This window comes from Gossypium hirsutum, chromosome A06 (genome assembly GCF_007990345.1).
Source record: "Gossypium hirsutum isolate 1008001.06 chromosome A06, Gossypium_hirsutum_v2.1, whole genome shotgun sequence".
Lineage (NCBI taxonomy): Eukaryota > Viridiplantae > Streptophyta > Magnoliopsida > Malvales > Malvaceae > Gossypium > Gossypium hirsutum.
Window position 1 is genome coordinate 108979583 of NC_053429.1, and position 21638 is coordinate 109001220.

Here is a 21638-nt window from a genome sequence, read left to right on the forward strand (position 1 = left end):
TCCAAACTTATTCACCGGTCAGATTTTCACGGACGAAAACCCCTAATAGGAGAGAGTTGCAACAATCCGATTTAGACCCTAATCGGAACAGTGGTTTTGGGACCACGAATCTGAGTTATAAAAATATTTTTTAAAATTATTTTATGTGTTTATTATGTGCGAATTTATATCTGTGAAATTTTCATGATTTAATTTTGTCGTTTGAGTGTCCTATTAATAAAAGGGCTTAATCGCGTAAAATGAAAACTTAATAGTTTAATGCGTGAGGACCAAATTGTTGTTGTATTTATAATATGAAGCATTTATAATGTAATTATGCCACTATTAATATAGGTGGATGGAAATGGACTAATATATGTGAAAGTATAATATTTTAACTAAGGATAAATTAGTAAATTAGAAATATAAGTTAATATAATAAAAAATAAAAGATAAAAAATGGTTTCATAATTGTTGTTCATGATCGAAACATAAATAAGAAAGAAAAGAAAAAGAAAGCTAGGGTTCGGCCTTGTTCAAACTTGATTAAGGTATGTGTTTAGCTCAGTTTTTGATAATTTTTACGTTTTTGAGATCGCTGCTAAGTTATCTACATGACCCATGCTTGAATTTCTGATTTTGGTGAATATTTTGAGTTATACCATTGTTGAAAGCTTGTGATTTTTGTTGTTCGATGGTAGAAAACAAAAGATATGTGATAGATTAACATGTTTTGTATTGGAATTTTTGATGATTTTGAGTAATTAGGACTAAATTGCAAAAATAATAAATTAAGGGACTAAAATGTGAAATAAATGAAATGTGTGGACTTGTATGAACACTAGGTATTTGGCCTAAGCATGGTGTGAGCAAATTTTGCATGTTTTGTGTTTTTTACAATTTGGACTAAATTGTAAAAAGTGTAAAATGTTAGTGGTAAAATGGTAATTTGCCATTTATGTGTTTTTGGATGAATTTGATTTAATATTTGATTAAATTAAACTATATTAATTTAGATCAAGAAAAAAGAAAATTGGATTTGGGTCGAGGGAAAACTAAAGTTGTCGACTAGCCGTCTCGTTCCGTTTTTCATCGTCCGAGGTAAGTTTATAAGAAAGTTGACGTTGTTTATTTTAATTGTATGTGAGCTATATATGCTGAAATGGAATATGTGAATATATATATGTAATAGCTGAATGCTTATATCCTTGGCAACTATGTTTATGAATTTGTTTTTGTAACATACTGAAATAGGGCCTAGTCAGAATAGTAGTTTCGGGACCACAAATCTAACATAAAAATATTTATTTTATGATTATTATGAGGCCTAGGATATGAATATATGCATGTTTTAAAGTTTCATGAAGAAATTCTAAGTATAAGGTGTCTAATTGGAAATTAGGAACTAAATTGAATAAATTGCAAAACTTGGATTCTAGAAGCAATTTGTATGAAATTGCCTTAGATTATGAATTAGAAGGTCTTGGAGAGCAATTTGCCCAAATTCTAAATTTTTGGACAAAAATGGGCTTGCGTGGATGAAATTTTAAAGAAAGGGCATGAGGGCATTTTGGTCATTTAGCTTTTTAATGAAATAAAATGGGAAAAATCAAGCCAAAATCAGCCACTTTCTTCCCCATAGCTGCCAAAATTCTTTTGTCACCATAGTTAGGGTTTCAAGCTTTCCAAGCTCAATAGCCCCGAAGAATAAATTTTGGAGGTCGATCATGGTAAACGCAAGGTTTCGGAATAACCGAAACATAACTCTGAAACTGTTATCAGGTAAGTTCGGATAACTTAAAGTAAACCCCTAATATGCACGATTGTATGATTTATGAATGCATGATAATTGCATTAATAATGGTATGAAAATGTATGAAATACATCTTTGATAATGACTTGTTGATAACTGTCTCGGTTGAGGTTAAAAGGGAATTCGATGGATAAACCATGTCTTAAATGTGAAAGGAGATCCTGCATGTGTTGCAGTAATGATTTAGCCCGGACGGATAATCCGTGATCTCGAGTATGGAAAGGAACTAGCCCGGACGGGTGTTCCTTGAATGATCGAGCCTCCCGAAGAATATATGGGCATTGAGGATTTAGCCCGGATGGGTAATCCTATTAGGGTCTGAATTTAGCCTGGACTGGTAATTCAGATCCGAGTTCATTAAGGGTGTTTGTAGCTATAAGGGATTTAGCCTGGACTAGTAATTCCGACATCCCCTTATGAGTTCATGATATGTGGGATTTAGCCTGAACTGGTAATCCTGTCATGAGATGTGAGGTTTGCGGGAGTGCATATATGTGAAATGATCATTCATAAGAATTGACGGATAATAGGTATTCCATCGAGATTTCTTAGAAACTCAGCGGGATTAATATGATGTATGTCAATAATATGATGAATGATGAGCTCATCTACATAAATTACGTGATGCTTTGTTATGTGACTAACTCATTGATTGAGTGCATGTGATAAGAAATCACTTCATAATTGATGATTTCATGATTTAAGTGTGGATGTATGCTAATTTCTCGGTAACTTTACTTTCCGGTTACTCGAGCTTACTAAGCATGAAAATGCTTACCCCCTCTCTTTTTCCCCATTTTATAGAGCTCGAGAACTCATAAGGATTGGAAGACGGTTGAAGAAACAACACACTATTAACTAAACAAGCTTTGGTATAAAGACCCTGTTTATTTTGGTACAAATAGATAAACAACTCATAAGTATTTTGCTATATGTGTCATTTGATTTGCCCAGCAAAGGCATGTAAAAATATGTTTATCTCTTTGTTTATGGCCATGAAAATTGGCTTAATTTAAGCAAGCCATGACCTACGATTTTATGCATGGTTTTAATTACAAATGATGGGTTGTTTTCAATTGGCAATGAATCACATGAATGAGCCAATTTCAGATGGATTAATGTAATATGGGAACCCATGACACTAAATAGGGAACAACCATTTATGTATGAAACCAATGATATGAGGTTTCTATACATCTGTTTTCATTAAGATTATTTACAAGCGTAAAATTATGTTTTTCTTTAAAACCTGGTAACCACTAGGCACTAGTAGTAGAAAGGGGTGACTAAAGGCTTGGAAAATAGCCTAATAAAGTCCACATGGTTGGACACACGGGCATGTGTCAAGGCCATGTGTGACACACGGTTTCCTCCCATGGGTGTGTGCTATGGCCGTGTGTCCCCTGCACTTAAAATTTTAGCTCAAAGTTGTACACGGGTAGGCCACACGGGCATCCGCCATGGCCATGTTAAAATGACAGTTTCGTCCACGGGCAGGCAGCACAGGCGTGTTCCATGGCCGTGTTGATAAGTCAATGTTGCCCATGGTTGAAGGGCATGGGCGTGCCCCAAGATACGCGGGCGTGTGAGTCCACATGGCCCACCTACACGGGCGTGTGTTCCTTTATGTTAAGGAAAATTTTCTGAGGAGCCCAAGGTTAATCGAACATGCCCGTATTTGTCCCGCATTGCCTTCCGATATATTATAAGTCTCGAAGGCCTATACAAGGGACGAGGTGTTCATGATTGAAAAGTTTTAAAAAATGAAATTTTGTGACCCGAGTTAGTATACTGAAAGTGTAAAGTTGCAGTAATGCCTCGAGCCTGTCTCAGTGTTGATACGAGTTGGGGGTGTTTCATTTATTAGTATCAGAGCTACAGTTTAGTCAGTTCTAGGACTACTGTAGAAGATGTTAAAGTTCGTTATACATGCCATTATTTGAATGTTGATAGTGTAACATCTCCTAATTGCTTAAAATTTTTTGAATATAGTAAATATCTTCCAATCAAGCACAAGATGAGTCCGAGGGAGCCGAGAGCCATGCTCCAGCTTCCGTACAACGAGCTGTATATAGTAGTAGTAGAAGGCTTATGTCAAAAGGCCGAGAAGAGGCTCGAGCTGCCTTCTTTGATATGATGGATGAATGGTTTGGGGATTATCTGAGAAATCGCCCTAATATACCAAGACCTCCCTTGCCCCCTAACCAACCTGATGAGGATGTGCCATGAGGTATGGCACTGGTGAGAATTGGTAAAGCCCCGGTAGATAAGCTTAGAAAGTATAGGGCTGAAGAATTTAGAGCTAAAGTTGAAGATGACGCTAAAAGAGCCGAGTTCTGGCTCGAAAATATTACATGGGTGTTAAATGATTTGCCATGTACACCCGAGGAATGTTTGAAGTGTGCTGTGTCCCTTTTGAAGGACACTGCATACAATTGGTGGAAAATCGTATCCTTGGTAGTGTCGGAGAAAAATATTACTTGGGATTTCTTCCAAGCAGAGTTTAGGAAGAAATATATTAGCCAACAGTTTTTGGACTCGAAACGAAAGGATTTCATGGAACTCAAACAAAGTAACAAGACTATAGCGGAATACGAGAGAGAGTTCGTATGACTAAGTCAGTACGCAACCGAGTGGGTCCAAACAGAATCGAAAATGTGTAAACGCTTCAAGGAAGGTCTGAATGAGGATATCAAGTTGTTGATTGGGGTCTTGGAAATACAGAAGTTTGCCGTATTGGCCGATCGAGCCAAGAAGCCCGAGGAACTTAATAATGAAAGAAAACAAGCTAAGAGAGAGGCTTGAGTTGCGAGCAAGAGGTCTAGTGGTAAAACAGTCTCGTTCTCCATGAAGAAGGCCAGGAGCCTACATGAACGCATCACTTCATCAATGGGATATTCGGGTAGATCGGGAAGCTCTAAATGACGAGGTCAAAAGTCTTCCTCCCCGATGGAGACTAGTGTGGGGAGTGTAGATGATCAAAAACTGAAGTGTAAGAGCCGAATGAAGAGCGGTGCGTGTTTTAGATGTGGTTCTCTTGATCACCTCCTTAGAGACTGCCCAGAACGAGCTGAAAAAAGAGTGGATGTAACCCCAAAATCGAGCACTCCTATTCTTCGAGGTAGACCTCTAAGATACCCTAGGAGTGCTAGTGGTAGTTGAGTCATAACTAAAGACGCTACAAAACTAGAGATTCGAGCCCCGGCAAGAACGTATGCGATACATTCTCGAGAAGAAACCGCTGCTCCTGATGTAATTACGGGTACCTTCTTTCTTTTTAATATAAGTGTTGTTGCTTTAATTGACCCGGGGTCGACGCATTCATATATCTACATGAGATTGGCATCTAGTATGAGCATACCTATTGAATATACGGAACATATTATTAGAGTGTTGAATCCATTAGGTAGATCAGCCCTGGTTGATAAAGTTTGTAAGAATTGTCCTTTGACGATTCAAGGTTGTTATTTCCCAGCTAACCTTATGTTGTTACCATTTGATGAATTTGATGTAATACTTGGTATCGATTGGTTAGCTCTTCATGGTGTAACTATGAATTGTGGTAGTAAGTATATTAAGTTAAGATGCCCGGATGGTAAGGTTCTACGGGTCGAATCAAGAGAATTGGGTTCATCACCAGTTGTAATCACGGCAATGGTTGCCCAGAGATATATGAGGAAAGGATACGAAGCCTACCTTACATTTCTGATGAACACTAAGGAAATTGCATTAAAGATTGAGTCTGTGCCGATAGTATGTGAGTATCCAGATGTGGTTCCGGAAGAATTACCCAGACTACCTTCTGAAAGGGAGATAGAGTTTGGTATTGAGTTGATGCTAGAAACGACTCCCATTTCCATTGCCCCGTATAGAATGGCACCTATTGAGCTAAAGGAGTTAAAAGCATAGTTGCAAGAGCTGACGGATAAAGGATTTGCTAGGCCAAGTTTTTCACCTTGAAGTGCCCCCATGTTGTTTGTAAAGAAGAAAGATGGTTCGATGAGGTTATGTATCGATTATCGGCAACTGAACAAGGTGACTATCAAGAATAAGTATCCTTTGCCAATGATCGATTATTTGTTTGGCCAGTGGAGAGGAGCCACCGTATTCTCCAAGATAGACTTGAGGTCTGGTTATTATCAACTGTGAGTTAAAGACTCGGATGTACCCAAGACAGCTTTTAGAACGAGGTATGGCCATTATGAATTTCTTGTCATGCCATTTGGGCTGACGAATGCACTGGCTATGTTTATGGATCTAATGAATAGGATTTTTCGGCCATATTGGATAAGTTTGTCGTTGTGTTTATTGACGATATTTTGATCTACTCTAAAGATGAGACAGAGCATGCGAAGCACCTGGAAATTGTGTTGCAGACCTTGCAGGAAAAGCAGCTGTATGCTAAGTTTAGCAAGAGTGAGTTTTGGCTCTAGGAAGTTGGATTTTTGGGTCATATAGTTTCGGGTGAAGGTATCTGAGTTGATCCAAGTAAGATTTTTGCAATTGTTGAATGGAAATTGCCTAAGAATGTAACCGAGGTTAGAAGCTTTTTGGGCTTAGCCGGTTATTATCAAAGGTTTGTAAAAGGATTTTCGATGATAGCGACTCCAATGATGAAGCTGCTACAGATAGACATTAAGTTTGAATGGATGGAGAAGTGTTAGCAAAGTTTTGAAAAGTTAAAGACATTGCTGACTGAAGCTCCTGTTTTAGTGCTACCTGAACCGGGAAAAGAATTTGTAGTCTACAGTGATGCATCCTTAAATGGATTGGGTTGTATGCTTATGCAAGATGGCAAGGTGATAGCCTATGCTTCACGGCAATTGAAGCCTCATGAGAAGAATTATCCAACCCACGACCTAGAGCTTGCTGCTATTATTTTTGCCTTAAAAATTTTGGAAACATTATTTGTATGGTGAGACTTTTCGTATATTCACAGACCACAAAAGTTTGAAGTACTTGATGACTCAGAAAGAACTAAATTTAAGACAGCGGAGATGGTTCGAATTAATTAAGGATTATGATCTGATTATCGACTATCACCCGGGAAAGGTAAATATGGTCGCCGATGCATTGAGTAGAAAATCCCTGTATGCTTTGAGAGCCATGGATACTCGTTTGACATTGCTTGATGATGGTTCAGTTTTGGCCAAGTTGGAGGCTAGGCCGACATTTCTATAGGAAATTTATGATGCTCAGTTTAATGATGATGACTTGCAAGCAAAAAGGGCTCAATGTGAGTCTGGTATTGAGATCGATTTTCGAATTAGTCCTGATGGATGTTTGATGTTCAAAGTTAGGGTTTGTGTACCCAAAGACAATGAACTTATTCAGAATATTTTGTAAGAAGCACATAACAGTCGTTTGTCAGTTCACCCGGGAAGTACCAAGATGTACAACGATTTAAAGAAATTGTACTGGTGGAACGGCATGAAAAGAGACGTTTCTGAATTTGTATTGAAATGCCTAGTATCTCAGCAAGTTAAAGCTAAACATCAAGTGCCTTCAGGTCTGTTACAGCCTGTAATGGTCTCCAAATGGCTTGAGAATACTATCCTAGTATTTGACAAATTATCTTGCACTCTTGATGAATGTATCAAATGTGTAGTATCTTTGCTGAGAGATAGTGCGTACCATTGGTGGAAAATGTTGATATCTGTAATTCCTAGAGAATGGGTTACTTGGGATTTCTTTCAATCCGAGTTCCAAAGAAGTACATAAGTCAGCGATTTCTTGATCAAAAGCACAGAGAGTTTCTAGAATTGAAACAAGGTCGAATGACTGTGACCAAGTACGAAAGAGAATTTGTACGATTAAGCAAATATGCTCAGGAATATGTTTCTATCGAAGAGATTATGTGTAAGCGGTTCGTTCATGGGTTGAATGAAGATATAAAACTTCTAGTCAGAATTCTGGAAATCAAAGAATTCATTGTTTTAGTTGAAAGGGCTTGTAAAGCCGAAGATCTCAGCAGAGAAAAGAAGAAAGCTAATTCTAAGGCTAGAGACACTAGAAAAGGATCGATGAGTAAGTCATATCAATCTTCATCAAAGACATCCAGAGATTTGTATAATTGTCCAAATGCTTCGATTGGATATCTGAACAAGGATCGTGCTAAGCAATATTCTGGTTCCAAAGCTCAAGCTACATCAGTAGCTAGTATTGGCAGTGTAAAAGACAATAAACCCGAATGTCAGCACTATGGACGACAACATTTTAGAGAATGTTGGAATAAAAGTAATAAAGCTTGTTACAAATGTGGTTTGTTAAAACGCTTCATTAGAGATTGCTCAGAGTTAGATGAGAAAGACAAAGTTCAGAATGTGAGATCAAATAATACTGTTACTAGAGAGAGACCACCCCGAAACACTGGAAATACCAGTGGTAACTGAAGTGTGCCGAGAGATTCTACCGTGAGATCTGAGGTATAAGCACCAGCCCAAGCTTATGCTATCTATGCACGGGAGGAAGCATGCTCACCAGATGTTATAACCAGTACTTTCACTCTCTATGATACTAAAGTTATTGCATTGATAGATCCAGGATCAACTCATTCTTATATATGTGAATTTAGTATCCAGTAAGACTTTGCCTGTAGAGTCTACTACATTTTTTATTAGAGTATCGAACCCCTTAGGCAAGTGTGTTTTAGTTGATAAAGTGTGCAAGAACTGTCCATTGATGATTCGGGTTTTTGTTTTTCGGGTGATGCTACATGTTGCTATAGTAAATTGTAAACAAAAGACGATTGATCTGAAATGATGCTGACACTACATGATGTATGGATTGGCTAACGCTACATGATGCTATAGTAAATTGTAAACAAAAGACGATTGATCTGAGATGTCAGAATAATTAAATTATTCGGATTGAGTCAGATGATTTGAATGGCGTACTAGTAGTGATTTCATCAATGTTAGCTCAGAAATATGTGAGAAATGGTTGAGAAGCTTATTTTGCTTATCTGCTTGACACTAAAGTGACTGAAAAGAAGATCGAAATAGTGCCAGTTGCTTGTAAGTATCCGGATGTATTTCCTAAAGAATTGTCAGGATTACCACCTATTTGAGAAGTTGAATTTGGTATTGAATTAGTGCCGGGAATGACTCCTATATCGATAGCTTCGTACAGAATGGCTCCAACAGAGTTAAAAGAATTGAAATATTAGCTGCAAGAGTTAACAAATAGAGGATTTGCACAACCAAGTTTCTCGCCCTGGGGTGCTCTTGTATTGTTTGTGAAAAAGAAAGATGGCATGATGAGAATGTGTGTTAATTAACGACAGCTCAATTAAATGACCATCAAGAATAAATATCCTTTATCGCGTATTGATGATTTTTTTTGATCAGCTGAAAAGGGAAACGGTGTTTTCGAAAATAGATCTGAGATCGGGTTATTATCAGTTGTCAGTAAAAGACTCCAATGTGCTAAAAACCTTTTCCAAACGAGGTACAGACATTATGATTTTTTGGTTATACCTTTCGCACTAACGAATGCTCCTACAATCTTTATGGATTTAATGAACTGGATTTTCAGACCGTACCTAGATCAATTTGTTGTTGTGTTTATTGATGACATATTGATATATTCATGAAATGAATCTAAGCATGCTGAGCATTTGAGAATTGTACTACAAACTCTACGAGATAAGCAGTTATTTGAAAACTTTAGCAAATGTGAATTTTAATTGCGCAAGGTTGGTTTTCTGGGGCATATTGTGTTAGCATCAGGTATTCAGGTCAATCCGAGTAAAATATCTATGATTATTGATTGGAAGCCTCTGAGAAATGTTTTTAAGGTCCGCAATTTTCTGGCACTACCGGGATATTATAGATGATTTGTAAAATGCTTTTCAATGATTACAACTCTATTGACAAGGATGCTTTAGAAATATGTAAAGTTTGAATGGTCTGAGAAATGTCTGAAATGTTTTGATCAGCTAAAAGCGTTTTTGACTGAAGCTCCAGGGTTAGTATAGTCAGAATCGAGTAAAGAATTTATGATCTATAGTGATGCAAGAAGGCAAAGTCATAGCTTATGCCTCGAGACAGTTGAAGCCGCACGAAAAGAATTACCCGACACATGATTTAGAGTTAATAGCCATTGTGTTTGCGTTAAAGATTTGACTCCATTATCTGTTCGGTGAGAAATGTCAAGTTTATTTAGATCACAAGAGTTTGAAATATCTGATGACTCAGAAAGATTTGAATTTGCGACAGTGGAGATAGCTAGAATTGTTAAAAGATTACGAACTAGTGATTGACTACCATTCAGGAAAAGCGAATGTTGTTGCTATGCATTAAGCCAAAAATCTTTGATTGCTCTACATGCAATGAATACTCAGTTGGCTGTATTTGACAACAGCTCGGTTGTAGCTGAGTTGAAAGCGAGATTGTTGTTTTTACAGCAGATTTGTGAAGCTCAGAAAGTTGATAATGAAATGTTAGAAAAATGAGCTCAATGTGATTCGAACCTTGATTCAGAATTTCAAGTTGATTCTGATGATTGTTTAAGATTTAAAGGTTGAATATGCGTTCCCAGAAATTCAAATTTTATTAAGATGATTTTGAATGAAACACATAGTAGTCGTTTCTCTGTTCGTCCAGGAAGCACGAAAATGTATAATGATTTAAAACAACTTTATTGGTGGTATGGCATGAAACGTGATATTTCAGAATTTGTTTTGAAATGTTTGATTTCTCCGCAAGTTAAAGCAGCCAATCATGATTCCCGAGTGGAAATAGGATAAAGTGACTATGGATTTTGTGTCGGGATTGCCCCTATCTCTGAGAAAGAAAGATGCAATCTAGGTTGTTTTCAGCAGGTTGAGAAAATTGGCTCATGTCATTCCGGTACAAAGAGGTTATTCGCTTGAAAAGTTAGCTGAGTTGTATATCTCTAAGGTTATGAGATTACACGGATCTAAGGTCCACATCAAGGTTTTGGAAGAAACTGCAAGACGCACTGGGTTCATAACTACATTTTAGTACCACATTTCACCCGCAGACGGATGGTCAATCCGAGCGAGTTATACAGATACTCGAGGATATGTTGAGATGTCGCATTCTTTAGGTCGAAGGTACATGGGAAAAGTTTTTGCCGTTCATTGAATTTGCGTATAACAACAGTTTTCAATCGAGTATTAAAATGGCACCGAACGAAGCTTTATACGGTCAGAAGTGTCGAACGCTAATAAACCGTAATTCATACATATTTTTATCCCATGCTTAGCACTTTTTATGGATGATTTTTCCTTAAAATTGGTGAATTTGATGCTCCTAATGCCTTAATTTCATGTTTTATATTTAGGTGAGTATAGGAGAGTGAAAAGAACGAGAAACGGGTCAAAAACGAAGAAAATGGGCCAACGTACGAAATTAACACGGCCTGGACCTCCTCACACGGGCAAACCACACAGCCATGTCAATTTGGTAGAATCGAAGCACGACTCCAACGGGTGGACCACACGCCCATGACTATTTAACAGGCTCGACCACAGCCTGAAGTAATCGCACACGGGCGTGTCCCTGTCGAGCCCAAATTGAGTCCAATTCGGAAAAGGCCAATTTTGAGGGTTTTTAGGCATTCTAAAGCCTATAAATACACCCTAGAGGAGGAGGAAGACACACACGGAGGAGGAAGCAGGGAACTGCTCAAGAAAAGCTGATTGATCCATCTCAAAAGCCGAATTCATCATCAAGACTGAAGATCTCCCCTCAATTTCCCTTCAGGAGTTTTGGGTTTTTCTTTATGTTTTGTATTCATTATTCTTCTGAGATGTTTACCTTTTTAGTTATGAATTAAAACCCCTAAATACCTAAGGGGAATGAAACCTAAGACAAATCTTGTTATTATTATCTGAATTGTATGATAAATATTTGACTTATTCTTAATTATGTGTTCTTAATTCTTGTTTTTATATTCTAGGATTTTGATTCAAGTTAAGCTCTTACTTAGAGGAGGAATAGACCCTGTCTAAGAGTACATTTGTCATAATTAAGCGGAGTTGATTGCGCGCCTAGAGATAGGGTGACAAGATTTTGTCGGATTAGGGTGAAACCTAATAAGGGGATCTATAGATCGAGTTAATGCAACCGTAGGGAGTTAATTAGAAAGAGACTTCAATTATTCAACCTAGGGTTAGACATTGTTAGTCTTGAGAGAGATAATAATATAACTTAGGGATTTCTACGGATCAAGTCAAATGAATAAATCATCTGATTCAGAGTCAAATAACAAGTGAAGTCTAGGTGGATTTTTCCTTAGTATTGTCTTAATTCAATCGTTTTTCCAAAAGTAATTCCCCAATTCTATTTTCTATGAATTCTTAGTTTAGTTAATTAGTTAGTTAAAACAAACCCCAATATTCTTAGGCTAGATAATAAAAAGACAGTCATTACTAGTACTTTTAGTTCCTTTGGGTTCGACAATCCAGTCTTGCTAAAGCTATTCTACTGTACGATAGGTACACTTGCCTTTATCATGATAATAGTTAGTTTCAAGAACAATTCAATATAAATATTTAAAACCTGTCACGAATATCACGTATCAAGTTTTTGGCACCGTTGTTGGGGAACTAAGATATTAGGAACACTCGATTTTTATTACTTTAGCCATTTACTTTTACCACAATTTAAATTTTATTCTAATTTTTATTACTAATTCTTCCTTTTCCCTTTTCCTGGCAGGTTCTTATAGTTTATGACTAGAAGAAACCTATCAGGAGCATTACTTTTTGATAGTGAGATCGATTGCACAGTTCGCAGAAACCAAAGAGAAATAAGGTGAAGCTTAAGATACACAGAGAACGAGCAAGAGGACAATATTCAAACCACAACTGAAGAGATGGCTGAAAACCAAGAAAATTCGCTACCTCCTGCAATTGTTGTTAATCAAAACCCTGCTCTGTGCACTATGTATGATTATGCTAAACCTAATTTAACAGGAACTGAGTCAAGTATAGTTAGACCTGCTATTGCTACAAATAATTTTGAACTGAAACCTAACACAATTCAAATAATACAACAGTTTGTTTAGTTTGATGGTTTATAGGACGAGGATCCCAACACTCACTTGACAGATTTCCTAGAATTTTGCGATACCTTTAAAATTAATGGCATTTTTATGACGCCATTTGCCTTCGGTTGTTTCCCTTTTCGTTAAGGAATAAGGCTAAACAATGGTTGAACTTGTTACCACGAGGGCCAATCACTACTTGGGAACAAATGACCGAAAAAATTTTATTACAATATTTTCCACCGTCTAAAACAACCAAATTACGTAATGATATATCTTCTTTTGTGCAAATGGATTTAGAAACACTCTACGATGCACGGGAGAGATACAAGGACCATTTAAGAAGGTGCCCTCACCATGGGTTACCGCTTTGGCTACAGGTTCAAACGTTCCATAATGGCCTGAATCCTTCAACTCGGCAGATAATTGATGCAGCTACTGGAGGAACTATCAATAATAAGACACCTGAGGCGGCTTACGAATTTATTGAGGAGATGTCACTGAATAACTATCAGTGGCAAGTTATGAGAACAAAGCCGATGAAAGCAGCCGGTGTTTTCAACCTCGACGCGGTTACTATGCTATCTAACCAAGTAGAAATCTTAAATAAAAAGATTGATGGTTTGTGTGGTTCTACTCAGGTACATCCAATGATGAGGTGTGATTCGAATGGAGGAGGAAAATGCACAGAATATCAACCCTTCAACCCTAACATCAAGGAGGAACAAGTCCAATATATGGGTAAAAATAGCTCTAGATCCCAAAATAACCCATATAGTAACACTTATAATGCAAGTTGGAGGAACGATCCCAATTTCTCGTGAGGCGGTCAAAGAAATCAAAGGCCACAACATCGTCCGGGGTTTCAACAACCACCTTACTAGTAAGAAAAGAAGCTGAACCTTGAGGAGATGCTAACCAAATTCATCTTGGTGTCAGAGACTCATTTTCAGAATACCGAGACGGCACTCAAAAATCAACAAGCATCAATCCAAAGGCTCGAAACTCAAATTGGACAGCTGGCTAAGTTGATTTCAGATAGAGCACTAGGAAATCTACCTAGTAACACTAAACCCAATCCAGAAGCACATGTGAAAGAAGTTACACTAAGGAGTGGGAAAGTGTTAGCTGAATCGGAAAAGAAGCCATAACAAGAAGCTGACGGAAGTAAAGGAGAGGAGGTAAAACCCGAAAATAATGACAATCCAATGGCGAAGGAATATAAACCACCAATTCCATACCCAAAAAAGTTGAAGAAAGACCGCATGGATGCACAATTTGGTAAATTCCTTGAACTTTTTAATCAACTACAAATTAACTTACCTTTTGTTGAAGCTATATCGCAGATGCCTACACACGCAAAATTTTTAAAGCTACTCCTAACAAAAAAAAAGAAGTTTGAAGACTTATCTATAGTGGAACTTAACGAGGAATGCTCGGCTATACTCCAAAACAAACTGCCAACCAAACTAAAAGATCCAGGAAGTTTTACTATACCCTACTTAATTGGTAGTTTTAACGTTGATAAGGCACTAGCTAATTTAGGTGCTAGCATTAATTTGATGCCATATAAAATTTTTAAACCATATAAAATTTTTAAACAACTTGGTCTTGGGGAACCTAAACCTACTAGGATGAGTATTCAACTAGCTGATAGATCTGTTAAATATCCTAGGGGTATTATAGAGGACATACTTGTAAAAGTAGATAAATTTATATTCCCTGTTGACTTTATTGTGCTTGATATGGATGAAGATGTTGAAGTGCCTTTAATCTTAGGGCGTCCATTTTTAGCCACTGCTAGGGATGTTATTGATATGGGTGATGGTAAAATGGTACTTAAAGTAGGTGATGAAGAAATCGTTTTTAAAATTTATGATACCATGAGATTTTCTAGGGAACAGGATGACTCATGTTATTTTATTGGCTCTATTGATCATGCTGCTCAAGATTCTTTTCAGGAAATCATACATAAGGACATGTTGGAACTGTGCTATGCCTAAGGAGAGGAGATAGATGACGATTATTTCAATACTGGAAAAATAAAAGCTAAACTAAACTTCAATGAATCTTCCCAAAGACAAGCAAAATATGATGACATTAAAGGGAACGATGATTTTAAGCAAAAACCCTCTATTGAAGAACCTCCCAAATTAGAACTCAAACAATTACCAAATCACTTGGAATACGCATTCCTTGGAAATAATTCTACATTACCAGTTATTATTGCATCTAACTTGCAACCCAAGGAGAAAAAGGAATTAATCCAGGTATTAAAAGGACATAAAAAGGCCATAGCTTGGAAAATTTCTGACATTAAAGGGATCAACCCTTCTTTTTGCACCCACAAAATTTTAATGGAAGATGAATATAAACCATGTGTGCAGGCTCAAAGACGACTGCCCTTTGGATTATGTAATGCTTCTGCTACGTTCCAGCGCTACATGATGGCCATCTTTGACAAACTCGTAGAAGATATCATGGAGGTATTTATGGATGATTTCTCGGTATTCGGTAACTCTTTCCATCTTTACCTTAAAATTTTAAAACGAGTTCTAATAAGATGTGAGGAAACGAACATTGTACATAATTGGGAAAAATGTCACTTTATGGTTCAAGAAAGTATTATCCTAGGACATAACATTTCTAGTAAAGGGATTAAGGTTGATAAATCTAAAGTCGAAATCATTGAAAAATTACCTCCACCTAGTTCGGTTAAGGCTATTAAAAGTTTTTTAGGACATGCTGGGTTTTATAGAAGATTTATTAAAGATTTTTCTAAAATAGCTAAGCCTTTGACCAAATTATTAGAAAAAGATATGCTCTTTAATTTTGATCAGGAATGTTTAGAAGCATTTAATACTCTAAAGGATAAATTGATTAATGCTCTAATTATAATAGCACCTGATTGGAATTTACCTTTTGAACTAATGTGTGATATGAGTGACTTTGCAGTAGGTGCAGTTTTGGGACAGTGAAGGGACAAGCACTTTCAACCTATTTATTATGCTAGCAAAACTTTGACAACCGCACAGGAGAACTACACCACAACGGAGAAAGAATTGTTAGCTGTGGTTTTTGCATTCGATAAATTTAGGCCATATCTAATATTGTCTAAAGTTGTCATTTATACTGACTATTCTACCCTTCGCTACCTGTTAACTAAGACTGATGCAAAACCTCATCTCATTCGATGGATTTTGCTATTACAGGAATTCGACTTGGAAATTCAAGATAAGAAAGGAGCAAAAAATCTCGCAGCTGATCATTTATCCAGGCTTGAAAATTCAAATACTAAAGAACTAGATGAAGTGGAAATAAATGATTCGTTCCCTGAAGAATAATTTTTTGCTATTTCTGACTCAGAGGTACCTTGGTTTGCAGACATCGCGAATTTTTTAGCCACTAACGTTATCCCAAAAGGGTTGACACATCAACAAAAGAAACGATTCTTTATTGATGTGAAAAACTACTTTTGGGAAGATCCTTTTCTTTTTCGTATATGTGCAGATCAAGTCATTCGGTGATGCGTTACAAGAACAGAAGCATTACAAATCTTGGAACATTGCCACTCAGGACCAACTGAAGGACATTACGGTGGAAATAAGACCGCACATAAAATACTTGAATCAAGTTTTTATTGGCCCACCTTATTCAAACATGCCAACAAGTATGTTATTTATTGTGACAAATGCCAAAGGACAGGTAATATCTCTAACCGTGATGAAATGCCTCAGACATATATGCTTTAATGTCAAATATTTGATGTTTGGGGTATCGACTTCATGGGTCCATTCCGTAGTTCATTTGGAAATAAATACATCTTAGTATCTGTCGACTATATGTCTAAATGGGTTGAAGCCCAAGCTCTGCCTACAAATGATGCTAGAGTAGTGGTACGTTTCCTTAAAAAACTTTTCTCTCGATTTGGAACACCTAGATTAATCATCAGCGATAGGGGGACTCATTTCTACAACGCCTAATTTGAAAAGACCCCAAGAAATATGGAGTTTACCACTGAACAGCTACCCCTTACCACCCTCAAACTAGTGGCCAAGTCAAAGTGACAAATCGAGAACTCAAACATATCCTAGAAAAGACGATAAGATTAAACAGGAAAGATTAGGCAATGAAAACAGATGACGTATTATGGGCTTATAGAACTGCTTTTAAAACCCCCATAGGAACATCACCATACAAACTCGTTTATGGAAAAAGTTGTCATCTACCATTTGAGTTAGAACACAAAGCATTTTGGGCTATAAAATTTCTAAACTTTGATCCCAAACTTGTAGGTGAAAGTAGGTTGATGTAGTTAGACGAGTTAGACGAATGACAAACCTATGCATATGAAAATTCAAGACTATACAAGGAAGCAACGAAACGACGCCATGATTCTCAGTTAAAAAAAAATAAACAATTTGAAGTTGGAGATCTTGTACTATTATATAACTCGAGACTCAAATTGTTCCCTGGGAAGCTTAAACCACGATGGTCAAGTCCGTTCGTAGTCAAAACAGTTTTCCCATACGGCACCGTAGAAATAAGTCACCCATCGCAAGGTACTTTCAAAGTAAATGGACATCGCCTCAATCCTTACAACGGTGAGAAATTTAAAGATGATAGGGAGGAGCTACGGCTACACGAATCTCTTTAAGTATACTCACACGATAAAGTCTAGCTTAGACTTTAAATAAGTGCTTCTCGGGAGGCAACCCGAGCACTAACAATATTACTTTCTTTAAATTTTAGTTTTTAAAATCTAACATACTAACCAAATCATTGAACACAGGCTTTTCAGAACCACACGGCCAGGCACACGGGCGTGCCATAGGCCGTGCACATACCACGAGATGCAAAATGGTCGTGCGATACGGTCGTGTGAAAATAGGGCAAAAATTTCTTCCCCAACACAGGATGATAAGTAGCCACGGCTGTGTGACATGCCGTGGGCGAAACTGCCAAAATAACACGGGCGTGCAACACGCCCATGTTTTGAAACCATGGGTAAACCTGTCAATTTAACACGGGCGTGCGCCTACATACACGGGCGTGAGAGAAGCGAATAGAGATCGACACGGCCGTGCAACACGGCCGTGTACACCAATGCGCCTAATTTCAAAAACTACAAAACGCACGAGCTGAGATTAAAGCACACAAGCGTGCCCCACGGTCGTGTGCCCCAATTTCTCTATAAACACCTATTATTTATTTTATTTTTTTCTCAATATTTTGAAATTTTTTTATTTATTTCCTTTTAATACTATTTTATCCTGAGCTTTTACAATTTTTATTCTTCGGCTATTTCATTACGAGTAATTATGCTTCAGTATACCTCTTAAAGAGTTCCTAATTTTATCACAGTCAGGAAGAGCTCCAAAGCTCATCCTCGCATATGGACTAATGAACCTCTACCACAACCAGAGTATCCTCCTCCACCCTCACGCCGATTATTCTCCAAAACACCAGTTCAAGGAAATTCATTCATCATTTAGGAAGTTTCACTTCTCTCCCTATCTTATAATTATGAATCTATCTTTTTTAGATATATATCTTTGTACATTGAGGGCAATGTACATATTAAGTGTGGGGGGTCTTTTATATCAGAAAAATCCATGAATTTTGTTCTATTCTCATGCAATCTTCTCATATCATTATTAGAATGAATTCCAATTAGTCTATAATGTTTATTGATATATCTTGAATTAAAACATAAGCATTTATGCATTGATTATTTAAACTTTAAGACATTAGGGAATCAAGCATGATAAGTTGATTTTTGAAGAATTAAAAACTTTTAGATTGTTTCCCTAAGTTTAGGAATTATCTTGAGTTGGAATTCACAAGTTTAAACATCAAAAAGCCATAACTTTTGTGAGATCTTGAGCCTTTAGAGCATCTATTATTTCTTTGATGCTCACTTTCATTATGAGTGCATCAGTATTGAATTGTTATTCTAGAACTTGCTTGATTATGCATGTCAAGACCACACCATTTGATTTGATATGTCAAAATGATAAAGGCACTTAGGTTTAACCCACTCTCTCCATAAAAGCCTACCTTCACAATTAACCCTTAGTGAATCCCCTTGAGCCTAACAACCCATTCATTAATTTACCCTCAATATTAACCCAGAACTCATTATTGTTGAAATCCCCTAAATTAATTTGATCCCTATTTTTGTCGAGATTTGAGTTGGAATAGTTGCTTAGCTATGTTTTATTCTATTTTGTAATTTGACTTGTTCTGCAAAAAAATAATGAACAAATACATGTATACATATTAGTAGCAGTGATCTTCTGAGCTAAAGAAGTTAAATTCCATATTCTGATAAAAAGCTTTGTTGTACGCAATTGATGACTAGTCATTTTTCTAGTTAGGTAATTTTTCAATTCAATCTCGATTCTAACCCTTTCTTTCAGTTTGTGACCACACCCTCTAACCAAAGCTACGTTAGAACCCTCTAAAAACCTTTTGATTAATGTTTCATCTCAATTTATACTAGTGGAGATTTGATTTTCATGGAAACCTATGGTAATGACTCTTCATTATTGACTATTGAGTGCTTCATTTATTATCCTTAAAACACCTCGAGTGATTTGAGTGAATCTTTAGTGAGGATGTGAAACTTTGTGATATTTTGAATCAAAGGTAATTACTTAAATGAGGGGAGACACCTATGTTTTCATGATAAATTGCTTAACTTGGAATGTTTGAAACTTTGATGTTCTTGTTGGAATGACGGTGCCTCAAGGCGCAGCGGAAAAATAAAATAATTAAAAACATTCCGGTGATCCAAACCATGGATCCATGTGTAAGGAACGTATCGGGGTGATAAAAGGTTTCAAAATTACCAAAACTTCAATCTGAGTAGACAGCGACGCCTAGGTAACGGGAATCTTGAACCACTATCGAACCAAGCCTCAACCTTTTCGATGTCGGCCTCTACGTAGTCCACTCAGTTGACAATAAACAGTAGAAAAAATCTCAGAAACTGTTTCAGTGATTTTTATGCTTGACCGCTGCTAGACCCTTTAGCATAGTTTCGGGCTTATTTATATATTATCTCTTTAGGGTTTTTACCCTTGCCATATATAACACCCTTTTAATTGGTCTATCTTTTTTAATGAATATTAATTCATTAAAATTAATCTGAACATAATAGTCATCATTAAAATAAATATAATAATGTTTAACCGAAAATTATAATTACATTAATTATAATAAAGATTTCGGTAAACTATATTTATTGAAACTTATATACGAACCAAATTCATTTACTAATGAAATTATGTTCTGATTATGTGTACAACATCCATGTACGTATAGTATGTTCAACAATTTGATTGCCCAATTAAATTAATTCTATAATTAATCTAATTCATCTGACAATCAGAATACAATACCAACTATGTTTTACTCCATTCATTTCAACCATAGGGTGTGACCCTATAGGTTCTTGTAACGTTAGCAGTAATATTAGAATGATTCTAATGTTACAAACAATGAGTGGCATCTAGCAATGCATCATTGCTACCTAAGTTACAAGAAGTCATGATTCGACATAACCTTTTGTGATTAACCTTTCATGCATTAATCCTTAAGTCCTATATCTTTGGAATGGACACAAGTCATGGAATAGTCACACTTGCATAGTCCATCCCATGTTTTTTAACACCTTAAGTGAACTATGATACACAAATAAGTATGACATCTCATATCAACTTATTTGAGCATGGCCATGCATTTCTAGTCTTACTCAATCAAGTGGCCTAAGATATTACTCCCATTATGTAGGAGGGACTTATCCTATATTGATCAACCATATCCCTCTACATAGATTGTGGTATATCCAACATTAGTCTTTATAGAACAACCAGTTACAATGTTCGTTTCACTATATCAAAACATACAACTCACGATGTTGGGATAATGATGATCTAAAGTATGAGGGTCATATACATATTAATCACTATGAGTAATGTTGTGACAATTACATAATAATCTAAGAAACATACTCATAGCAAGTCTGTCCAATATGTTGTTCTCTAACACACATATTCATGTATTGATTTTGACACTCCATATCAATGACAACTCTTTATCATCAATCAACTACATGTTAGTCTTAATGCATTATTGTTGTCCTAGCCAACAATAATACTTGACTAAGGATCTTTTAAGAATAATCATATTATTCTTAGGACATTATTATAAAACAGTTTATTTATGTACACAGAAAAAAAAACTTAAATAATAATGGCAACGCCTTATATCAATAAACATGATAAATCAAAAACATTCCGGTGATCCAAACCATGGATCCATGTGTAAGGAATATATCGGGGTGATAAAAGGTTTCAAAATTACCAAAACTTCAATCGAAGTAGACAGCGACGCCTAGGCAATGGGAATCCTAAACCACTATCGAACCAAGCCTCAACCTTTCCGATGTCGGCCTCTATGTAGTCCACCCAGTTGACAATGAACGGTAGAAAAAATCTCAGAAACTATTTCAGTGATTTTTATGCTTGACGGCTGTTAGACCCTTTAGCATAGTTTCGGGCTTATTTATATATTATCTCTTTAGGGTTTTTACCCTTGCCATATATAACACCCTTTTAATTATTATATCTTTTTTAATGAATATTAATTTATTAAAATTAATCTGAACATAATAGTCATCATTAAAATAAATATAATAGTGTTTAACCGAAAATTATTATTACATTAATTATAATAAAGATTTCGGTAAACTATATTTATTTAAACTTATATACGAACCAAATTCATTTACTAATGAAATTATGTTCTGACTATGTGTACAACA

The 21638-nt window shown here is 36.4% G+C and overlaps 1 non-coding gene across 1 annotated transcript; it reads right to left on the reverse strand.

The window, feature by feature from the left end:
- Nucleotides 1-13065: 13065 nt before the first annotated feature.
- On the reverse strand, nucleotides 13066-13172 carry LOC121231030 (small nucleolar RNA R71). Its single transcript, XR_005929099.1, has one exon. It is a non-coding gene; the product is annotated as a small nucleolar RNA R71 (small nucleolar RNA).
- Between the last annotated feature and the right edge of the window lie 8466 nt (nucleotides 13173-21638).